We start from the raw sequence: 24,408 nt of genomic DNA, 5'->3' as shown, positions 1-24,408 counted from the left end.
AAGTCATATTAATTTTCAGCTCCATTAGACATGCTGGAATCAAAAGTATGTTTGCCAAATGGGAAGTGACTAAATTTGTAAGAGAAGGAAATTTTAATTTCAAGCTTCAAGTGAATGTTACAAATGATGTAGCATAAAAATCCTTTACTAAAAGTGTTCATTCTAAATACTAACACTGTGGAGACAGGGAGAAGCAGAAAAACAAATTGTTAGCTAAAATTGCTAGAATTGGGTACTTTTTTCTAGTAACTTATTTCTAAGGCTTCAATTTAAAGCTGTCTGGCAAGCCTTTGGTAATTAGTAATTTTTCCTGGTTCAACATTTCTTGTTACTGTGACAAAAGGCCTAGCAGAAGTCACCTGAGGTCAGGGAGGGCTACTCTGGCTCACAGTTTCAGGTGGAGCAGTCTACTGTGATGAGGAGACAGCACCCAGCGAAAGCCTACTTTGTGACCATAGAAGCTTGCAATATGGCTTATTCACATCTTGGTTGTTGATCAGGAAGCAGAGAGCATGGTTGCAAGTTATTCTGGCCGTAGCTTTCAGGGGCCTGCCTGATGTGACTCACATCTCCATTTATTCCACTGGGCATCATCACTCACCAAATTCCCCACCCTCCCTAGACATTGCCAACAGCTAGGCATCAGGAATTCAAACATGAACCTGTGTGTCTGCTGGAACTGGAATCCTAACAGTCTCTATGTTTACGTTGCTGCTGATTAATCAGAAGTTCGTTCACTTGTTTTTCTTACTTGGCACCTGTTGAAGATGAAAGCACCTTTTGCTTGTAGATTGGCAAACAAACTTCCTGAGCAGCAATAGGGCCATTTAAAGCTCTTACATTAGGAAAAGTTTGCGTTTTAAATATAAAAGAGTATCATAATCCTCTAGCACCCATATGTAAGCACCATCTCATTATGTATGTAAAGTGGTTCATCTGAGATCATTGTCAGGGTCAGAGTGATGAAGAGAGGAATATGCAGTGCAGAGTATGAGAAAACCTTTATCTGTTGTGTTATTCTCTTGGTTTCATTTCTACTGTATCTCCCTTTATCCATGGCTGCTGGGCTGGAGATAGGGCACAGACCAGACACAATATTAAAAGGAGCAGGGGATTGGAACCCTTTGAAACTCTAGAGATGGTTTATTTCGGAATTTAGAATATGAAAAAACAGGAAACCTCTCTCTGTATGAAACACACACACACACACACACACACACACACACACACACACACACACACACACACTCTCTCTCTCTCTCTCTCTCTCTCTCTATTTAGAAAAGGAGAGGCCATCTGTTTATTCTGTCTCCATTTCTGTGGACATTTCAGTCTCACAGTGCATCATGTGTGATTCTTAAGAAGGAAGTTGTATCTATACTGTCCAGTGTGGGAAAGAGTTGGACAACGAAAACTTTCTCTTCAGGGATTGTTTTGTTCTCTGCTCTCTCCCTCCCTTCTTTTTACCATACTTGCACATGAAAATATTATGTTTTCCCCTTAATTTTGTTACCCTTTAGTGACTATGGGAGAAATTCATTCTTGTGTCTTACTGTGAAAAATTTTCAAGGTTCCATCAGGAATGACTTTTGACAGACAGGTGGTTTTAAAAGTGTGATTTCCCAGACCAGCAGCATCTGCATCATTTGGAAACTAGTTAGAAATGTAAATGTTCACATTCTATCCCAGACTACTGACAGAGACACTTTTGGAGCCTGGGGCTCTGCAATCTGTGTTTAGCAATCTGTGGCTGGAGGACACAGACTTCAACACTAGACTGCAGTCAAGAAACGCCAGTGTTATTTCAGAAAATTTTACCCAGGCTCATGGTAGTGAATGTGACCTAGTTCAAGTTTTCACCTATTATTTCTTTCAGCTTTCCCAACCCTTCTGGGAGCTTGCTATTTATTCTTTTGTTCCAATGGCAACCTGGTATCCAAGCACAGATGATTGGTAAGCATCTGAACCAGGCTTAGAGTCTTTATATAATTCTGAAGTCAGTTCACTTTACCACTGTGTTGAATAGGAAGACTTAGAGAAGAATGAATGGTTTCATTCGATTATTCTTGAGAGTTTAGAACTCGGCTTCTAACTGAATAGGAATGCTTCTATAAGAGGTCAAGCAGAAGATGTTTCGAAGAGCAGTTGATAGTATAAAAGTGGAACTCACTTGCTCCCAGCTCTGCCCCACGTATAGTCAACCTAATACCTTCTTTCTCACCGAACTGCCTTCCTTCTGTGGGTCTTGATTCCCCAGATGACATTAACTTGATTCCCCAGATGCCACTTATTCTATAGCCAGGCTGTGTCACACTGGAAAAGCTAACACAGAAGAACGACTTTCAAGGTCATTATCCTCTTTCAGTGCAAGAGCTGTAATTTGACTCTATTATATCGGTACTGTAGAACTACAGATTTGCTGCTATCCTTTAAAATTATTTTCCTGTTTATTTTTAAGACAGGATCTCACTTTGCAGCTTAGGATGGTCTAGGAATAGCTCAGGAAACAATTTCCCTACTTCCATCTCCTGGTTCTGGGATTACAGACACTCACCACTACATTTGGCTTGCCATTCCCTTTCAGTGTGAACCAGCTGGGATTGCTCACTCTCCCCTCCTGTGTTATGTTTAACACTTACTGCAAGTCCAGAGCACGAAACACTGTTTTGATTTTCACCAGTCCTGATTCTGTCTGTGTCAAGACTTGATTCAATCTGGGTTCCCTAGAGTTCTTCTAGCTGTCTTTTACCAGGTCTGTGGGTGGCAGCCTTCTCCCTTCTCCTTCCTTTTCCTCCTCTTCCTCTTCTTCCTCCTATCCTCTTCCTCTTCGTTGTTTTCTTTTACAGTTTTCACAAATAATTTTGTTTTAGTTTCCTTAGCTGCATTAATATTCCTGCAAAATGACTCTCTCTCTCTCTCTCTCTCTCTCTCTCTCTCTCTCTCTCTCTCTCTCTCTCTCTCTCTCTCTGTTTGTAAGTATGTGAATGTCGAGGCTAAAGATCAATGTTGGGGATCTACTTGTTTCTGTTTACTATACACTGGGCTTAAAGAAACATGGTGCCATGCCTATCTTTCATGTGAGTACTGGGTACAAAGTTATGTCCTCTTACTTACATAACAAGTACTTTCACCCACTAAGCCTTCTGTGTCATTTCATAGTATTTTTGTTTCGTTTGTTTGTTTCAACTTCATAGCTTCCTCCAATGGCCTCTTACTGGGCTTTCATCCAGTGATGCCCCTGACACATGCCTTTTCTTAGTGGCTTTTTAGGTGCAGAGATAGACTCCATAGCATGTTTCTTTTATCCTTCACTCTAAAGCCAGAACCATGTGGCCAAAGCTGCCAAGTTCTTGTACTTACTAGGGCTGGAACATGACCCTCTTGTTCTATTACATCTTCACTGGTTTTCTGTCCTTCACTGCCTAAGCTTGGCTGTCCTGAAACTAGGTCTGTAGACCAGGCTGGTCTCAAGTGAGAGATCCTCCAGCCTATGCCTTTCCTGTGCTGGGATTAAAGGTGTGCCTGCCCACACCCAGCTCTAAACTTTTCTTTAGTTCCTTTTCACAAATTAGAAATTTAGCTGGGTGGGATCTTGCCCTGAGGTCACCACTCTCTTTATTATATTTCTTAATCCATTTATCTCCTCGAACACAGGATTTAGTTGCATTCCACTTCCTGGTGCTTTTTTTTTTCTCTTCAAAATTTACATTTTGTAATTTACCCTCCTCAGCTTGCTCCTTTTCATTATAAGTCTTCATAAGCATGAATACCACACAACAGAGTCTATACTAGTCTGTTTTGAGATTTCTCCTGCCAATGGTATAATCCCAAACTCATCACCCTCAGGCAGATTCTTTGGACTAGGATAAAAGGCAACCACATCATTTACCAAAATATCACAAGAGTGATCTCTAGGCAACATACTAAAATTCTTCTCCTCTGAAACCTCTTGAGTGAGCCCCCAACAGTTCAAATAACACTTAGTACCTCTGCTTTCCATGCTCCTTCCAGTATGAGTGCTTAAGAATTCTACTGCTTTTTATAACCTAGAGTACTAAGTCCAAATTCCTCCTAACAAAAACATGGCCAGATCTATCATAGCAATACTCCAATCTCGGGTACGAACTTCTGTCTTCATTAGGCTTGCTGTTGCAGTGAATAGACACCATGACCATGGCAACTCATAAAGAAAACATTTAATTGGGTGGCTTGCTTAGAGTTTCAGAGGTTCAGTCCATTATCATCATGATAGGGAGTGTGGTGGTATGCAGGCAGACATGATGCTGGCATAGAGTAGTATCTGAGAGTCCTACATCTTGCAGGCTGCAAGAAGTTGACTGAGACACTGGGCAGTATCCTGAGTATATGAAACTTCAGAGCTCCCACCCTCCTTTAGTGACACACTTCCTCCAACAAGGCCCTACCCACTTCAACAAAGCCATGCTTCCTAATAGTGCTACTCCCTGTGAGAACATGGAAGTTCAATTACTTTCAAACTATCAGTCAGTTATTATTGCGCCAGCCTTTTCTTGGTGTAGTAATTCCTATTGGTCTGTCATCCAAGTACTAAAGAGACCCAACACTACTTTGCTTTTGAAAATGGAGGAGACTGGACATGTTGAGGATGGAATGAGTATAGACATCATTTCTTCCGGTATGTCAAACAACACCGTTTAGTCTAGGATCTTTGCTTTGTTTGCAGTGTTAAATATTGAACCAAGAGCCATGCTGAATTTAGGCAGGTGATGTTTCCCTGAGTTGCATCTATACTCTCAGTCTGGGATTCAGGACTCCTTTATACATGTAATAAATGTTCCTTATTGATTTTTGTTGTTGTTGTTGTTTTGTTTTTATTTATTTGAGGCTAGACTTTTAGTGTGTAGACTAGAGTACCAGTCCATGGGGAGGGAAAATCTTTAGTTTAATAACGTTTCCTTTTCAAATTCTTCTTGATACTCTTTAATTCAGCCAGTTTTACAGAGAGAGCTGACATCAGGATTTGTCTTGTCCTATTAGGTATATTTTAGAAAATTCAACTTCTCCACTGAATTTAAAAGATCAAAGAAAACTGAATTACCTTGAATTCCTTTCATGTAACCCTAACTTGGTGACTTGGTTTCTAAATGGAAATATTTACATATATTTGGGTGGCTGCCTTATGACTTAATTAGCTTCTGGAAATTTATTAGCATATGTAAAGTGATATTTAAGTGCTTATTATCTTTTAATTACATTTTATAAATGTTAAAATATAGATAGCTCACCATTATTACCAAGCTTTAGAATTGTATACTACCTGCATTTCTTAAGTGCTTTATTGATGTAAATAAGCCAGTCCTCCTAGAATTCTTTTAACTTAAGGCAGTATTATCCATGAAATATTTCCAGTTTCAACTTATACCTGATATTTTTCTTTCAGTCTAACTTTATCTTGTTAAAACGGTGAAAAAGCTTTAGAACCATAGAAGGCAAACAAATATTCCTCAGTCCTCTTGAATGTAGAACAGAGAGTTATTATCATCTTCTTAGTTAGAATACACCACTAGTAATTTTTTAGTATGTATTTTCCTGAACTAAGGCTACAAATAAATGAACATATATCTCCGGAAATAACATAAATACCAGCATCTTGAAGCTCTTTCCTCAAGAAAGTTTGTGTGTATTCAAGATTCCTTTTCCTACATTACAGATACGGATATGAATGCATTAGGGATTTTGGTCATGACAAGCTTTTATACTCAGACATTGCTTCCCTTATAAAAGTTTTTTCTATACATTTCAGAAATGTTATCTCAGTATTTAAGAAGTAGGACTGAATGTTCACAGTTAGAGATGCACAGTAGTTGTAGGGTTTCTATTGCTGTGAAGAGACACCATTTAATTGTAGTTTCTTGCCCCGGATAGCAGGGCACAACTGGGTCTAGCCCAGGGGAACCTGGAATGAATAAGACAAGAGACAAGAGGGAGATGGACAGCAAGACAACATGGCTGATGAAACTGCTGATTAATGAAACTTCTGTACAGGCTTAAATAGGGGAATGTGGCTTTGGCCATGGGGTGGAGGTTGTTAGACCAGAGATGCTGGGAAGTGATAATCAAGAGAGCAGGAGATCTCACCAGGGAGTATAGGTGTTAGCCAGGCATTGTTAAACAATAGGTTATCTCTGGCACTGGGCCATTTGTGGGAAGGCTCCTGAGATTTGAGATGTGCCCTGGGGTAAGAAGTAGATTCAGTGACCTGGTCCCCAACAGTGACTTGCTTAGAGTTCAGCGGTTTAGTCCATTATTGTCATGTTGAAAAGCAAGGCAGAATTCAAGCATTCATGGTGCTAGAGAAGGAGTTGAGAGTTCTTACATCTTGACTCACAGGCAACATAAAGTCGTCTGTCTCGCTGGGTGTGGCTTGAGCATATAGAAAACCTCAAAGCTCACGTCCACTGTGATATACTTTCTTTAAAAGGGGAAGCTTGCACATGCATTTTGAGTCTTTACACAGCCCCATACGTCATGACATAGCCATGATGTAGCCATGCAACACAGGCAGGGCCCTTTGAGCTGCCTCAGTATCTGTCTGAATGTTAATAGGAGTGCCCAAACCATTGTTGGGTGGGGTGGGGTGAGGGGTGGGTCAGCATAATGCTAGGTTCCAACAATCTCACCTCTTCTTATTATTAAAAAGATGAGGGTTCGTTGTGGCAGGTTAGGGAATAAGAGTGTTGAGTTATTAAGACTACTTCCTGCTGACCTGGGGGGCTTTGACCATCTTTAGGGAACCTGAGAACACTTGCATGTTCCCACGTCCTGGGGTAGCCGGTTGTTTCATCTCAGTCCTGGCTGTGTAGAACTCTGGCACCTCTGTAGGCCTGGCAAGATGTTGGCAGAGTAGAGGACGAGGTTAAATTTAGAAATTTTTTTTCTTAGGTCCTGGTAATTGAGAGGAAGATTGTAAGATGAGGGAGGGGTTCCTGAGATGAGGGAAGCGAGTCCCGGGACCAGGGAGAGATTGAATAATATTTATCTGGAGTGAATCTGACCTGTTTGTGTAGGTCAAATTCGGCTCCCTGGATCTTACAAGAATCCTTTGAGTTTATGAAAACATAAGTATGAGATGCATTAGCAGCATGTTCGTGTTAGAAACGACTTGGCTGAAATTATTAACATTTTAAAAACTGATAGATATCTTTAGGAAGCACCTTAATTTTGACCTTACAGTTATGGTTATGATCACATAGTGGCATAATATAGTGTTTAGTAATCTGTCCGAGTTGGATTAGTAGCTTATCAGAACTTTATTGATTAGTGTTAAGACTATGAAAAGTAGTGTACCAAGAAATCTGATAACTTACATTTGTATACCTTAAGTAACTTTGTAATACCTTAAAACATTTTATACCTTACCATTTCTTTAATGGTAAGAGGTTATACTGAAACCAACAGCCATCAAACTGCATCAGAGTTCTTGAGAAGGATAAAATTTTACCTGAGTTAATTATTAGAGAATGAGAGACTTGCTATCTGGCCGCATAGACAATCACCTCCAAGGTCCTTTGTAGTTGTTGAGGCTTTAAGGACACCCACCTTCTGCTGGTATCACGAGACCTGTAGAATAGGAACTGGAGGAAGTCTTGCCTGCTATTGGCAAGCAGCATGGAGAAAGTCAATCCCACTGTCCTCTTGTTCATGGTCTGAAGAGTCCTTTGCAGCAACTGACATGAAAGGAAGGATTGGTCATTGGCTAGTTTTACCACTTTTGTGGGTGGAGTTTCTTCAGTGTCCAGTTTCCTTTGGAGGAAATAGGCTGATGCCAGCTGCTGGCCCGTCTCTCTGTTCTGGAAAGATTTTTAATAAAACATTTAAAATGCCATATTCTCTAGATCTCTGAGCATTTGAGGGCTGTCTCTCTGATTAGTATATCTAAGCAGACACAATGACTTGCCTTAAGCACATAGGTGGCTAGGTAAGGCTTTATCCCTGTAATTAATTTGTATGGCTACAGATTAGTATGGCTATAATGACATTAGGGTAGGATTTGTCTGGAGAACTGAATCCAAGCTGAGAGGCCGTGGAGGGGTCAGCATAGTTCCGGGTTACAACACTAACTGCAGATCCATCTCTCCATCATCTGAAGGTTTTTTTTTTTAAAGATGCTTTCACTTCTTTTTTTGTCCTTAGAAAGTTTTGCTTTTTATAATAGCATGGTAATGCTAGATAATGGAGTTTAAGTTATAGTTTGTTTTTGACTCTTTGTGTTCCAGATTCCGTCACCATCCTCTTTACTTCAACACTTTAAGCACAAAAGTGAGTGAGATTCCTTGAGGAATTCACCTTTAGCTCCTCTCTTCCAGCTTTAGTCTTTCTTGGCCATTAACAAGTATCCAAGATTCTTCTGGTTTCTCCTTTCCCTATGTGCCTTCTCTGAAATGTCTTCTCTTGCTTTGTGCTACCTAGTGGGTTAATAGAATGAATGAGGAGATGGACATAGAAATATCTGTAGTGGTTGGATGGCAAGGCTAATTCTGGAAAGTGAATTGTGTAAGAAGAGATTGATGTCTAAGGAATGAAAGCAGAGAAATGAAACATGGAGCCTGAAAGTAGGATAAAACAAAGAAAAAATACAAGACCTGAAAGTGGACACAGGACTGTCTATAGTCAGAAATTTCTCTTTGAAGTCAAGTTGCTCAACTCTTAATCAAGTTATGTAGGAGGTCCCAAAATGTATTGAACTGTCTTTCCAGTTTTATTTTCCATCAGAAGATTTGACATAGTTTTTATAAGCACTCTGCCCTGTGTGCTCATCATCATGTTCATACACACATTGTTTCTTGATGTAGTGGACTACATGTTCTTATTATTGTTAGTCTAGAGAGATTAAGCTTCTGTGTACTGATTTTTGTCCCAATATTGATTCCAATAATATGTCAGTTTCTGTTTCTCTTCTATTTAGCCAGGTGTTTAATTTCTCTGTGATTTTAGTCTTAAAAATTACTTATAGTGGTTTAGGTTCTTCTAATAATTAGAGGGTAAAAATATCAGCACGAATGTTTTTCATTGAAGATTCAATATAAACATACCAGTGAGTTTGTATAATGACTCTTGTTGACTTTGTCCAAATTTTGAGTTTAGCTCCTTTTAATGTATTTTTAAAAAATGTGTTATTTTAGTATATGTGCTATTTTGAAGTTGGAATATTAATTATACTTTAAGACAATTTACTATCCCAAAACATATTAACTGTGTTTCCCTTAAGAACTATGATGATGCATTTTCACCTAACAAAAGGAGTGGACAGAAAATTCGCTATTGAAATAGTTGTTCTAGACTAGTACATAATTAAGGGATTGCAAAGCTCCCTTTGGAAACTAGGAAACTAGGAATGACGTAAACGTATGTAAGTTATCAGCTGTGCTAATCATCAAATATGTAGTGGTAATAATTTTTCTTTGTGAAAATATTTAAAGGAAGGACAAACCATAGTTTTAAGCATTTTTTTTTCTATTTCACCAAATACGGGAAATCCTGCATTACCTTTTTTTTTGGGAGGTGGGGAGCGCATAGTCTCTCTACATAGCCCTTGTGCTGGCACTCACTATATAGTCCAGGCTGACCTTGAACTCAGAGATCCGTCTGTGTCTGATCTCCTAGTGTGGGATTAAATGTGTATACCACTATGCTTGGCTTGGCATTACTTTTTGATGAACGCTAGTTGCCACTTAATGCCTGTATGTGTTGCTTTGTTTGTGGTATAATAGCACACATTGCTGAGTTACTCTTTTAGTCAGGTATGTATGCATTTTTGTTTCATCCACAGAGAAGAATCAAGTTCTTTTGGTAATTCTCAAGATCTCCCGTCTATAAGTCTCTGGGGTCTTCTTCAAATGTAGATTCTTGTTCAGTATTTTTCAGGTAGGGCTAGAGAATTGCATTTCTAACAAGCCTTCTGGTGATACCAGTGCTTTGACATTTCCTCCCACAATTTAAATTGTTTTACTTTCGACATTGTGCTTCCACTCAATATACAATGCTTATAATATGCAGTGTTATTTCCTCTCCCCATGTGCATCATCCTGTTCAAGTAGTTATAATGCCCAGCAGTTTACTTTAACAGCTCAACCTTAACAGTGTCATGAAACTTGCTAAATTTGAGTCCTTTAAATATTTTAAATGTGTAAATGTTTTCCCGTGGAACAATACTTCATTTCTCCTTGGACTGAGGTAATTAACATTTTCAGTGATGGGACCTGAAAAGGTACCACCTGAGGGAGGAGATCCCCAACCAGGGGAGTCCCCGGCACTCCTTGTGCAGCTGCTAGCACTATGGTAGTGCTTGATGGTGATGTGGCTGCAGTCTTCCCTCCTTGTGCAGTCCCCAGCACTATGGTAATGCTTGATGGTGATGTGGCTGCAGTCTTCCTCCTTATGCAGTCTGTAACACTGGTAATGCTGTAACACTGTAACACTGGCTGCAATCTTTCTCCTGTTCTTTCTGTGATGTTCAAATTCTTCTTTATCTGCAGTTTGATTCTTACCCAGTCAACTGATGATTTCATTACACTTTCTGGAATCTTCACTTTATCCTTACCATTCGTCTTGCCTTGAAGTTTATTATTTTCAGTTGTTATTGTAATGTTGAATGCAGAGGACTCTAGTGAGTTCTTGGATGATACTTTTGTTTCCCTTGTCTCATCTTCACCTTTGTACTTCCTGGTGTCCTGGATCAGGCACTCAGTATTCTCCTTGTTCTCTGAAGCCCCTGTCCTTGGCGATGGCGATCATGTTCTCCTTTCCTGTACTCTTATCTACAGCAGAAACCCTGAGGGTGCCATTGGCATCAATGTTAAATGTGACTTAAACTGAGGAACACTTAGGATGCTGGACGTATGCCTGTGAGTTCAAACTTTTCCAGCAGGTTGCTATCTTTAGTCATGCATATTTTACCTTCATTATATGTGAGTGAACAAATTTGGCTGGTTGTCAGAGTAAGTAGTCAAGGTCTGTGTCTGTTAGGTCTGAGTGATAGTATTATGCTTGATGAGGACAGGTATGATTGCACCAGTGGTTTCAGTATAAAGGGAAGAAAAAGTGATATTCAAAAGCAGTAAATTCTGAACATTTTCAGACTTGTCTTCAGAGAATGGCTGTGTGGACAGCCATACCATAAATAGTGACTTCTTTAGGGTTAATGCTCATATTCAGTTCTTTTCTATTGAAGAAGTTTTGCAGAAGCTTCTGAATCTTGGGGGTTTCTAAAAGTAGAGCCACACTAGGACAATATCATGGATTTGTATCTTGTATAGTTTGACATCTTGAAGGACTTTTCCTATAAGGTCTACAGTGCCCCAGAACAGGATAACATTAAATTCTTCAAATTGAGTGTGGGTAATGTAGGTACAGAAATGTATTCCCTTATAGAGAGAATTGGTTTCAATACTGGCTTCCGTACTGTAGGAAAGGGTATACTGAGCCCATTAACAAGCAGTGTGCAGATGAGGGACATGTGTCTTGATCTGTGTCTTTTTTTGTGCTGGCATTTAAACTCAACAATAAAATGGTTGACCATCCAGTTGTCAATGTCTTCTCTATCCAAGTGGGTGTCTTCTGCTGTAGATTGGACCTCAAAAATTTTGTCCTCAATAGTATGGACTGACATATTAAGAGTGCCACTTCCAAATAAAAAATGAACACATTCCTTTAAGCTCCAACCTTCTTATCTAGTCCATAAGTGATAGTAGCAGCAGTATTTTATTGATTCTAAGTACATCTTTTGTTGCCCGTTGCTGAGGGTCACTGAAGTCAGCTGCCACTGTGACCACAGCATTGACAACAGTCTTCCCAAGATAGGCTTCTACAATTTCCTTTATCTTTGTTAGAACCCTTTCTGGGTAGAAAATTTTGATCGTCCCTTTTTATTCTACTTAGACCCTTCAGCTGCTTGCATCATTCACCGCTAAGAAGGTTCAGTGCTTTATAACAGCGCCGTCACATCTATACATAATCAGTCAGATGTTCATCATCAAAAATTGTCTTGGTGTTCATCACAACTTGAGACTTTGCAGCATTGCCAATGATTCATTTTGGTAACAGTAAAAGCAATGTGGCTTGATATGATTAGATTACCCTATTCACTGGCAATTATTTCCACTTTTCCATGCTGGGAGGACCCCCCCACTACCACACATCAATAGATGGTGCCATGGTCAATGCCAAATGCATGTCCCTTAGACATGATTGTTTGCACGTAGGCCTGTCTGTGCTAAAGACGAGAACAGACATCCCCAATAGCTGCCATTGCATTCAGTGAGCTTCTTCACATATTGAATATGAGTATCAAGATTTTAATGCCTATTTGGAGAACAATAAGAAAATCCTGTTATTTATAGGAAATATACATTTGTTTCTGTTTCCTATTCTGTAGCATAGAGGTTTTGGGACCTGTTTGGGGTCAAGATTCCTACCTTTTAGTGTCTCAATGTATTTCCCATTGTATTTTAGGAAGAACTATTGGCTGGACATCATATTTAACCTAGCATGCAAATTCTGTGTTTTTTTAGGTATCAGTGCTAGTAGAAATGAATTATGCTTGGTAGTGTATTGATAAGTCACTGGAATGATAACTTAGTGATGAGTACTAAACTAGTTGCAGTCTCGTGTTGAGCCTCCTATGAGTTTGACAGTTCTGCTCTGAGGCCCAAATGCAGCACATTAGTCACAGAAGTCTTAAGCTTTTGTTTTCACACCTCTGAAGGCCCTCTTACCCTTTTCTTTCTCCATGGCTACAGTCTAAAGGCAACTTTTTCTCTCTCCACATCACTGTATGATCACTGTAATGATCTACTCTTCGCATTGCACTCAGGACCATCTTTTAAAATGACAAATCTTTCCTTAACTTTGAAACTTTAGATCAAGTTTAAAATCCTTGGCATGGCATAAAGACTCCAGATTCTCCCACGATATTGTACATTCCACTATGGTACTTTTGTTCAACCTTCCGAGTTAGTTGCTTGTGTTACTGTTGTGACCAAATACCTGACAAGCAGCAATTTAAGAAACAAGTGGGTTTTTTTTTTTTTTTTTGGCTTACAGTTAGAGGACATATATCAGTCCATAGCAGGGAAGACATTGCAGCAGGAGCAGGAGGCCAACTGATCATGTTTCATCTGGTCGGGAGCAGACACTGGTAAATGCTGCTGCTCGCTATCTTTTAGTTTTTATTCACTTAAGGATCCCAGCCCATGGAGTGCTGCTGCCTACAGTTACGTGGGTCTTCTGTCTGTCACCCTCCTCTAGAAAATCCCTCAGACCTGGTTAGCAGCTTGAAGTCCTTAAAGATTCTTGATCCTGCCGGGCGGTGGTGGCGCACGCCTTTAATCCCAGCACTCGGGAGGCAGAGGCAGGCAGATCTCTGTGAGTTCGAGGCCAGGCTGGACCGACAGCCTCCAAAACAAAGAAACCCTGTCTTATTTAAAAAAAAAAAAACCAAAAAAAAAAAAAAGATTCTTGATCCTGTAAAGGTGAGAATCTGTTTATCATCACATTCTATTTTCCTGGGCAATTTTCATTTATTTTGTCAGTTCTCAGCTTTGATATCAAGCTTTCTAGAAGGTATTTCCTAAACACCCTGTAAAAGGAATTGGCACCTTTGTTATGGAGATCCCTAAATTTTTGTTCAGCATTTTTTTACCTCAGGTGGTTGTTATCTGTTCTTGGATTGACAGGGAACCTCTGGGGCAAGACTGAGTTCTTGTGCATCCTGTTTTTGTAGAACCTGGCATGCAGATATATTAACTGAAGGTGGTGGAGATGGTTCAAACTTAGGTACTTAACTTTTGTTAGAGAAGTATCAGCAATGTTTCTGAGGCTATACAAACTTTATATTAAGTTCATACAACATTTAGCAATCAAGTTTTAATGATGTACAAACAGCAAATGTCAATAAAATAAAATTTGTAATTTTGTTTTAGTATGTAGGCAATGAGCCATATTAAATATGAAGGAGGAGGGAAAAGATCTGGAATAGTAATCATAAGATTAATAATACATATTTGAGTGGAGATAAAGAGCTTTGCAAATTCTGAATTACAAAATTATTTCTCTTTTGTTGTTTCTGTTTTCAGAGTATAATAAAATTACATAGTATAACTCACAAATATTCACATTATAATTTTATAAAATGTCTTTTTGTTTGAATTGGATAGCCAGTGCACTATCTCAGGTATTATCTGGGTTATAGTTTAGAGCTGGAAAAATGAACTTTGACTCCAAATGGACTCTGATTCCAAGTCACTGCTATTTTATAGACTACTTTGTATTGTCTCTATGGGTTGACTATGATATACTTCTATGGCATTCTTGAGAACACCGTTTGGAAACTGCTTTAAAACATTTAATGGCCTAAATTCAGAGGGCTAGAATGTGAGATGTGTGCTTGGATGTGAGAACTCACAGTACCCATGTCTGTTAAGTTACCTATTGTTTCTCCATTCTTAAAAATACTAGAAGCATGACTTAATTCTTAATGTTTCATAGAATTTTAATTTAAGCTATAGAGAAAGTCATTGAAATTTTTTCTTTGGTTCTTTCTCATCACCTCTTATAATTTCATTGTTATATTTTTATAGTGTAAAGTGTGAAGTGTTCATGATAAGAACAACTAGGGAAAGAAATATATGGGGGGGACATATCAGATGACAAAGTACAATTTTCATAGTTCACTTTACCTGTTTATGTCTGCTTATATAGAACATCTTCATTTAGATCAATAATCACTTGTATTGACAATACCAGTGGATGAGTAACAAACTGTGACTGGTAAACATGGAAATGCTACTTAAGCGTAACTGATATGTTTAGAAAGACCCTGTGCTTAGCTTGGATAGAGGGTGAGAGGCAGCCGCCCATTGCTTCCACAACCAGTGTTTGCGGTATGTGGAATGACCCTTGCACTCAGTAAGAGAGGCTCCTGTTGTCTCTACACAGGGCTTGCTAACTGACCTATCCCCTTGATTGAACTTTAGTGGCCTTCCCTCAGATCTCTTCCCAAGTTGAGTTTGATGTTGGGTAGCTTTGATCCTTCATGTCCGTCTCTGGTGAGTCTAGTTTAGCAAAAATCTTGCTATGCCAGTTTAGGGAGAATGACTTCACATTTGACATCTGATCAAATGCTTCATCCTTACTTATTGTGTAAGTCTTTCACCTTTGTTTAGCAAGAACTATGCTGCTAGTTTGATAAGACGTCCCCTCACCACTGTTGTTTCTCCTGTGTATGTTTTTCTTGCTGCTCATTGGCTGTGAATCACCATCTTCGTTGCTAGATACGGAATTAGGGCAAGTTTCTCTCTCTGTGATACAGAAGTAGTCTTGAATAAAGATTTTTTTGCTATTTTAACCAGTGTCAGAATATTTTTTTTATTTTAACAGATTCATATCAGGAAAAGGAATTTGAATAATCAAGAGTCTTTCTACATGAAGGTTAACGGCATTATGACTTAAGGGATATCAGCCATGTGAAAAAATGTCATATTTAATTAAGCTATGAAAGAATAGCAATCAGGCTTTGTTCATATTTTACTCTTAAATGGCAGAGCTTGGGTTCTAACTCAAATTAGTCTTACAACAAAGTTCATATACTTTATCAGAATATTACATTACTTCCTACATTCTTTTCAATCTGCCATGTGTAAGTTCCATATTTTTGCATAGTATAGTGATTCCAGCTGTGGGTTATGCCCTGTAGGGCTAGTTGAAGATAACTGAACATGTATCAGTGATTCTTTGCACATTTCAGCCCTCACCTGTTTCTGCAAGGAAAAGACTTTTTAGAACCTCTGCAGGTAATCTGTGTTGGGACTGTCAAGTGCCAAAAGTTTTCTTGTTAGAGAAATCAGAAGTGATTGTATGAAAAGGGAAGTATAATCAAAATCACATAAAACTCCCAGTTTATTGTATAGCTAAATCATCTTACACATACCCCATGCCTCTGCACTGCTCATAAGGAGTTATATCATAAAGTAGCTGATTTACATGTTTAGCTAAAATACAGTAACATAATGATCAAGTTTTATCACCACATTATTGAGGTTTTAGATTTTACTCTATTTCCATCTCTACCGTTTCCACCACACAAGTGGGACAAAAGATCCATGTGTAAAGCCTGCCCTGCATGGTATGACTGAACATAGTCTCAAAGATCCACGTGTAAAGCCTGCCCTGCATGGTATGACTGAACATAGTCTCAAAGCATCCATGTGGCGTGTGACCGACTGGAGTGGAGAGACATACTAAAGGCCTAGTTTCTCTGCTGCTCCTCACGTGTTTCAGAGACGCTCACACGCTTAGTTTTCCCGAGTACTTTGGAGAAGGCTGCTTCAGGGAGGTGTTGGCTTTCTGCCTCTCCTCATCCTGACCCTTGCCTAACTTTTCCTGCTGTGAGTATAGGAACAATTGGCCTTATTCAGACAGTTGGCAGGGTGTGGTTGCTCAGTTATGTCTTCTTCCTTTTCTATGTTTTAATTGCCTCAGGGAACTGGTAGTCTGAAGAAGAGTGTTCCTATTGGATGGTTCGAGGAGTGTTGCAAGTGCTTTCCTTCTTAGAATTCTGAGTTAGTCACCCTTACGGGGCTGAGCTAGGGGTGTGGGTGGGTTAAGCAAAGGACTGGAAATGACAAGACTGTACTTAGAAAGAGGCCTGGTGTCAGTGAACATAAAAGATTCATCTGTTTTCTTGATTCCTTATTGCCAATAACCTGCTCATATGATTCTCTTAAGGCAGTGCTCAGATATTCTTTGCTGATATGACAAATAAAGAAAGAGGCTCAGCATGAAGATTCCCAGGGAATTTTCTTTGGGGCAGGGAGCCTAAGAAATGAAGTTCTAGTTAAGCACAAGGCAGCTGGTCCCACTGCCATCCATCAGGAAACGGAAAAGTCCTGGTACTGGGCTGGTTCCCTCTCTTGTTCCCTTATTTTCAGTCTAGGCCCCAAGTTCATGGGGGTAGTGTCACCACATTCAGGACCCTCTTAAAGCCTTTGTGTTTTTCCTTGTCTTCAGACAGTCAATCTGTCCTGCTGAGCCCATACACAGTGAATGTACTTTTTAAGTGGTTTTATATCTGTGTGCATGTCGTGGTTAGCCAGTGTGATTAACATTAATGTACTGGGTGTTTGTATTGTAGTATGTCAGAGTCTCCTTCTCAGGAATTATATTTTAAAAGATAACAAAGATGGCAGGGAAGAAAGCATGATATCAGAGAAAAAGTATTAGGGGAATTAGCATTGTGCAGAAGGTTATGAAATGTTTTTCCCCTCCTGTGTATGACTGTAAGGCACACACAGAGAGACATCTCCTACTTAATTTTGTATTAGAGTGTGGTGATCAATTGTCAATGTCAAATTGGCTGGATTTAGAGTCCTCTAGGGGATATTCCATGGGGCATCTTTTCTGAAGGTGTGTTCAGAGAGATTTAACTGAGGAAGATCAGTTCCCCCAGTACCAGTACTTTTCAGTTTCATGATAGATTGCAGTGGGACCAGCCGCTCCATTGTCTGCTGCCACATCTAGAACCATTCTTGCTGCCATGTGTCCCCTCCAGGATGGGATGTACGTCAAACTTTGAGTCGTGCGAACCCTTACTACCTTAAGTTGCTTTTGTCATGGAAATGAGTAAAGAAATTGGTTCACACAGTCCTTAGCAAAATGTATTATTTTGAATGCCTACCAAAAATCATTAACTATAGAGGATTGAAATTGTGCTATGTGCCCCTCTATAATCTTACTGTATTCTTGTTTCAGACATGTACTACATTGGATAAAGCTATAGTCCTAACATGCTGAACTTACAGTAACCAATCAGTATCTTTGTCTTAGTTTACTTCTTTTTATTTTTGACAATAGTCTTTATTCAGCATTCTTGCTGGACGTCATGTAGATATCTGATTTTTTTTCTGTCAGGAAAATTTACCTGTAAAGTTGTAAACAGATTAGTATAAACTCATACCTACTTCTGTAAAGCAACATTTGAACTTCCTATATTTTTAAAGAAATAGTTGATCATATGCAATGGTGTTTTTGCCTTCATAGATGTCTGTATGAGGGTGGTAGATTCCCTGAAACTGGAGTCGTGGACAGTTTTGAGCTGTCATATGCGAGCTGGGAACTGAACCCTGGTCCTCTGAGTTCAGAGAAGCTAGTGATCTTAGCAGCAGAGCCATCTGTCCAGCCTTTGAACTTCATGTTTTATGTAGTTATTTTTCATTATAAAGGAGAGTCTTTAAATAGTTTATGAAAAATATTTTTCAAACATAAGGATGTATTCAGCTTTTGATTACATATCCTCTTTGAAACCACTGTCTGTAACGTGGTCTGTTATCTTTTTATTGTCTTCAGAAGCAGAGTTGAGAATTCTTACCGTGTAGTAGAATTGCTATTGGTCATTTGTGTACTCTATAGGCATTTCGCATTCTGTGTGTATTTCCTGACCTTTGCCAGCACTTTTAGTCTATGCTTACACCTGCAGAATTCTATCAAGATCTTGTCGCAGAATGTATCTATAGATTTAACGCTCCAGGCTTCATCATCAGCATAAGTAGAACAATTTCCTCATCTTTACATTTCATCTAAACACTTTCAAGAAAGTATTTTGAACAAAAATCTCAGGACTCAATGCCCCAGGGAAGGGACCTCCAGGTGCAAGTTATGATCAGATTATGAGGGATTTATCGTCCAGGTCAGAGAGTGTGCTAGTTTTAGGAAGGCTGTGTCACATGGTCAGTTAGAACATGCCAGTGTATGTGGGTCCCATGCAGCATTGTTTATACTGAAGCTCTTGAATGCTTGTACACTCCTGTGTCTTTTCCTTTGTCTTTTAAAAATTATGGAGTATGTACAAGTGATTTTTTTCTTGTTTTTTGAGTAACAGATTTTTTACCCCCTTTTAATCATGTAATTTAATTCTAAACTTGGTCTTTGAAAGGAAGCAATGGGACCCTGAGCCCTAGAGTGAATCATCAGGACTTGGAGAGATGGGTTAGCAGTTAGAAATGCTTTATGCTCCTGAAAGGGACTGGAATCTGTCCCTAGCATCCATGTGAGGAGGTTCACAACTGCTTGTAACTCCAGCTCCAGAAAGATTTGATGCTTCTGGCCTCTGAAGGCACCCACATTCATGTGTATGTTTCTTACTTACACATAGTTAAAAATAATAAATCTAAAAGATTAAATTAATTAAATAATAATAACTTGTCTGAATTTGTTTGGAGGATGAGACTTTTTATTTCTTTGAATTTAAATTAGAAACAAGTTTGCTTCACATGTCAATTCCAGCTCCCTCTCCATCCCTTTCTCCCACCAACACCCTGACCCCACCCCAATCCCTACTCTGTTCTCCAGGGAGGGTGAGGCCCTCCACAGGGGATATCCAGAGTCTCTCATTTCCTTAAGGGCAGGGCCTAGGCCCTCCCCCAAGAGTCCATGTGAGAGAGCATCCCTCCTTGTGGGATGCAGAGGGTGAGACTTTTAAGATGTTGTTACTTGACATCTTTCTAAAGTCATTCTTGCTTTTCAGTGCGCTTCAAAAATCTGAGCCTTGGAGATGGGTTTCAGAATTTCTGGTGTATATCTATCAAATACCTTCAGGATTCAGATTTAAAAATTGACCACTATTTTGTTGACTAAAATTGGATGGTAAAAGTATATTGTATTCTGGGCATGGTGGTGCATGTCTATGATCCCAGAATCTGGTGGTAGAGAAAGAAGGACCAGGAAGAAGGAGGTCATTTTGGCTTACAAAGCAAATTTAGGCCTCAATATCTTTCTGTTCGCCTTTCTGTCTGTCTGTCTGTCTGTCTGTCTGTCTGTCTGTCTGTCTTTTCTTAAAAGAAAAGGAAAGGAGCATCAACTAGTGATGATGGTAAACGAGCCACGCCAAGGATACTGGGCAGGGGAAAGTCATTTGACTCTTAAAGAGAAGTCGCTTACATGAGAAGCCAAGAACTGAGGTCAGCACTCTGTTTCTCCCCGACCTCTATCACAGCCCCAAGAGAGCATGAGTGCCCCTCCCTCCTTCCTTTTATCTCTCCTACCCCCACATACCTGTGACCACATCCAAATGGGCGTGGTCAGTCTTGCTGGTGCATGAGATCTCTTCCAACAAACTAGAAAGAAATCTTTCCGAGTCATCAACATTTGAGGGGAGAGGAAAACTTCAAGTGTTCTTCCCATGAAAGCTAAATCCCAAGTAGTTTATGGTTATGCTGCTGACTTTGGCAAAGAGGTGGCTTGATGGAGAAATACTAGGTACGAACTCTGTCTCATTCTTATGGGTCCTGAAGACATTACTGTTACCTTGTATACCTTTAATAATAACATTATTCAGGGTTGAAGTGGGACCAGTACAGGAGGGTTAATGTGTGTGCTCTTACAAGAAGGGTGATTGGCATTTTAATCAATGCCAGTGTGCAGAACCTTTGTGTGAGTGCCTATTTCCAGCCTTTCACTTTCCCTGTTCAAAGGTTCAGCACAAATTCAGAGGGGAGAGCTCCACCTACTGAAGACCACTTTCAGAATGCTCCCTTCTGTTGACTCCACTGATATTCCTTTTGCACAGCTCATTGAATTTTCTTCTGATTTATCAGCTCCAATGAAGATTATGCTGAAAGTGGTAATTTGATCATTTCAAACACCAATTCCTTGTCATTTTGCTTAGTGCTTAAATTCAAAGGAGTTACCCGGGCGTTGTCTTAATTCAGTCTATTAAATAGTTATGTTTTGTTGTTCTCTGTATGAATGAAAAGACTATTCATAGGGATGTTCTTTCTGTGATTATCCTTAGCTTCTCCTTCTAAACATCACATTTGCATTTTACTGTTAATGTCATAAGAAGGATAGTGAGTTTGGTCATACTTAGGCTTAATTTTCAGCTTGTCCAATTTGACTTTCTATAGCATATTGTATAAGGGAGCCAATTTTGTAAATTTGAGTTTTTCCTGGGGACATGTGGGCTTTGCTTGCCATTTTGGACATGGTTAGAAGGGTAGTAGAGTTTTTGAAGAGTTTTAAAGGGGAGATTATTCTTTTGGCTGTCAGTTCCCCAGAGACTGCCAAATCTAGAGAGGACCACATTGCTCTGTTTTGTTTGGTTTGTATTAGCTGATAATAAGGGAGTAGAAATCAGAGTACCCTAGACAATTCTATCTGTTGAGTAAACTTTTCCTGAAGAGACCAACAAATACCTACTCATGTCAGATTTGGCCCCAGTGATCGACCAAAGAAACAATTCCACTCAAGTCTACCTTAACTATAGTTATAGTAGCATGGAGTTGTTACTTTAAGGAACACGAACAACGTAAAACAGTTATACCTCTGTCGCTGAAGCAAACTTTAGCTGGCTATATTTTGTTAGTGATCTACAGGTCTCCCCTCTTCCTCTGTCAACCATTAATGGGGCCAGTCTTGTGCAAGTCTTGTGTGAATAGTCACTGGTGATATGAATTAAAGAGAGCATTGGGCATGTCATGCTCAAAGAACAGTGTTGGTTATTACTGTCCAATAGGGCCATAGCCATATGAGGTTATGATAGGAAAGAAATGCATAAGCAATACACAAAAATTACAGGTCCCAAAAGAAAAGACTTATACTTTAATACATTATTATAAAGATCTTCAATGTAATAAAAATAAAAATGACAACAAAATGAAAAGACAGACCATAGACTAGGAGTATATATTTGCAACTCTTGTAAGAAACTGAAGATAATAACCAAATCTTGAAAGATGTCATATAAATCAATGTCAAAAAGACAAAGTATTCTGTATAAAACAGGTAAAGGATATGACTAGGCAATTTACAAGGGGACGAAGATTGAATGGCCAATTATGAAAGTTGTTCACCCTCACTAACAGGGAAATGAAAATCTAAACCCTGGTGAGATTCCATTTTACACCTATTGATTGGCATAACCTAATAAGCTTGATAACACCAAGTGTTGGCAAGGATAAGAAGAAACAGGAACTCTTATATATTGCTGTTGGGAGTAAATTACTCCAATCTTTGGAGCAGGCATTCTGGAAATATCTGGTAAAATTGAAGATGCACAGATTCAGAAAATTCTACTTTTTATGTGTTAGCCTAGAAAATTGTCAACATGGATGGAAACAAGGAGAAAATGTACAAGGGTGTTTATTTTTTTACAATTATTCATATAGAAAAATTAGAGGAATTTATAAGTGGGGTATAATTTTCACTCACAGTTTAATATATATATTAAATAATATATATTAAACAATAATATTAATATATATAATGCAACAGTTAAAAAGTAAACTATTCACTTGGATAAATCTCAGAAACATGATGTCAGATAAATAAAGGATGCTGTTAAACAGTGTATAGTAGATGTGATGTAATTTGACTTATTGTATATAAAGTTTTATTGAGATGTGATTCTTTTGCAATTTACCAGTTAAAAAATTAATGGCTTGTAATATATTTCACAAAATCCTATCTCTGTCACAGCATTGTTGTTACATTTTGCTGTGTGGGGATTGAACTCAGGAGCTTATGCATTTGAGGGAGTACTGTAACAATGAACTCTATTCCCACAATTGATCTATTTTACACACTCCTTTTAAGTGAAGTCAAGTATTCTGCAGTCTTTTCTGATATGTTTCTTTCAGGCAGACAATATTTTCAAGGTATGTCAGTGTTACATTATATACACAAGGGCTTAATTTTTCTTTATTGCTAGAGAGTATCTTGTAAACATGTCTACCACTTCACACTTACCCAGTAATATTTCTGTGAATGCTTATGTACAAGTTTTGTGTACATTAATTTCTGCTCTTCTCTCATACACACACACACACACACACACACACACACACGACCTATTCTTAAGTTATTGGTACTATGTTTTGGAATAGCCAAACTGTTTTCCAGGGTGGCTACATGCTTTTACTGCCCCACTAGCAGCATTTGAGGTTTCCTATTTCTACATGTCCTCTCTGATACTTGCTGTTGAGTACTCTTTCACCGAGGCTTACATAGCAATTCCACTATGGCTAATGATGTTGGCTATCTTTTTCATGTGCTTATTGATTATGTATAAATTTCTAAAGTACAAAAACACTGGTATGTTTTTCTGGGTCTATAATTAACATACAAAATGAGATAATATAGAATACTTGTTTTGTAAAGGTGTGAAATGAAGCAAATAATATAATAGCATTTATTATAATTGTAATGTTAGATACATAGGTGGTATATTGTTTTCTATTTAAGTGTGTTAAAAGCACACATATACACAGGATGCCAATTACCTAAATATTTGAGGGTGATATTGTGAGCATAGGAACTTTTTTTTTTTTTTTTTAGGAAAACATTAGAAGATCTAGAAATATCTTGGTACTGGCTTTCATTTTGGTAAGAAATGACATACAACAAAAAATTATTAAAAAATTTAGTTGAAGGATCATTATTAATACAGATACCAAATAACACTTTTCAACAACATCAAATGTTGAAGAGGAGAAGATATTTTCTTACTGCTTATAAGCCATCAAATTTCGTATTTGGCCAGGAGGTAGTGGCTCATGCCCTTAATCCAAGAATGCAGGAGGCAGAGGCGTGAGAATCTCTGTGAATTTGAGGCAAACTTGGTCTACAGAGTGAGTTCCAGAATACCCAGGGGTACACACAGACCAACCCTGTCTCAACAAAACAAAAAATTACAACAGCAAAAAACCCTAAAGCAGAAACCCCAAATAGCAAGAACAAAATCTTTGTACGTGATAATGAAGGCATTGTTAGCCTTCTAAGTTTTCCTTATAAGTTATGTTCAAATTCAAATTTTAGAGTGTTTGTGTTAAATAGATGGCCTGTGAGAGAAATTGACACTGTGATATAAAACACATTAGTGCATTGACATTGAACTGATGAAGAGAAATAATATGGTAGTTTGAAAGGAAATATGGACCCAAGAACCTTGTCTTGTGAATCCAGTGTGGCATAAGTACTTGACCATCAGCAGTAAACAATTTGGATTTCAAAGAGGAGCACCACAGCAACCTGACTGTGATTTAGAACATAGAGCAGTGACTTCCTTATTCATATTTTCTTAATTGTCCTTTCTTTTAAACTTGATATAATTTGCATACATGACTGCTTCTCTTTCTAGCTCTTATGATCCTTTGAGTGAAGAAAATAGCTTATTTAGTCATCTTTGTACCAATGCCAAGTGAGCACATTGCATATAGTATATTCATAAATAATAAACTTAATTTGAAAAGAAACTTCATTCAGCAGTCAGATACTCTATGAGGGCAAAAACCATGAAGAATATGGAAAGATTAAGTTTAGTAGTATGCACATTGTCCCTAACAATACCTAATTCATCAGTACATGTGTTTCCTCATAGTTCCT

General features: G+C 38.6%; 1 protein-coding gene and 1 pseudogene across 4 annotated transcripts in view; one reads left to right on the top strand and one right to left on the bottom strand.

Moving 5' to 3' along the window:
- The window catches only part of Exoc4 (exocyst complex component 4), a 695,598-nt gene that overhangs the window by 108,636 nt on the left and 562,554 nt on the right, over positions 1-24,408 (top strand). The gene's annotated exons all lie outside the window — the stretch shown is intronic.
- Positions 7,512-12,223, bottom strand: LOC110343171 (annotated as a pseudogene).

Source organism: Mesocricetus auratus, unplaced genomic scaffold, assembly GCF_017639785.1.
Source record: "Mesocricetus auratus isolate SY011 unplaced genomic scaffold, BCM_Maur_2.0 Super-Scaffold_100019, whole genome shotgun sequence".
Lineage (NCBI taxonomy): Eukaryota > Metazoa > Chordata > Mammalia > Rodentia > Cricetidae > Mesocricetus > Mesocricetus auratus.
The sequence above is the reverse complement of the archived record's forward strand: the minus strand, read 5'-3'. Positions and strand labels throughout refer to the sequence as shown.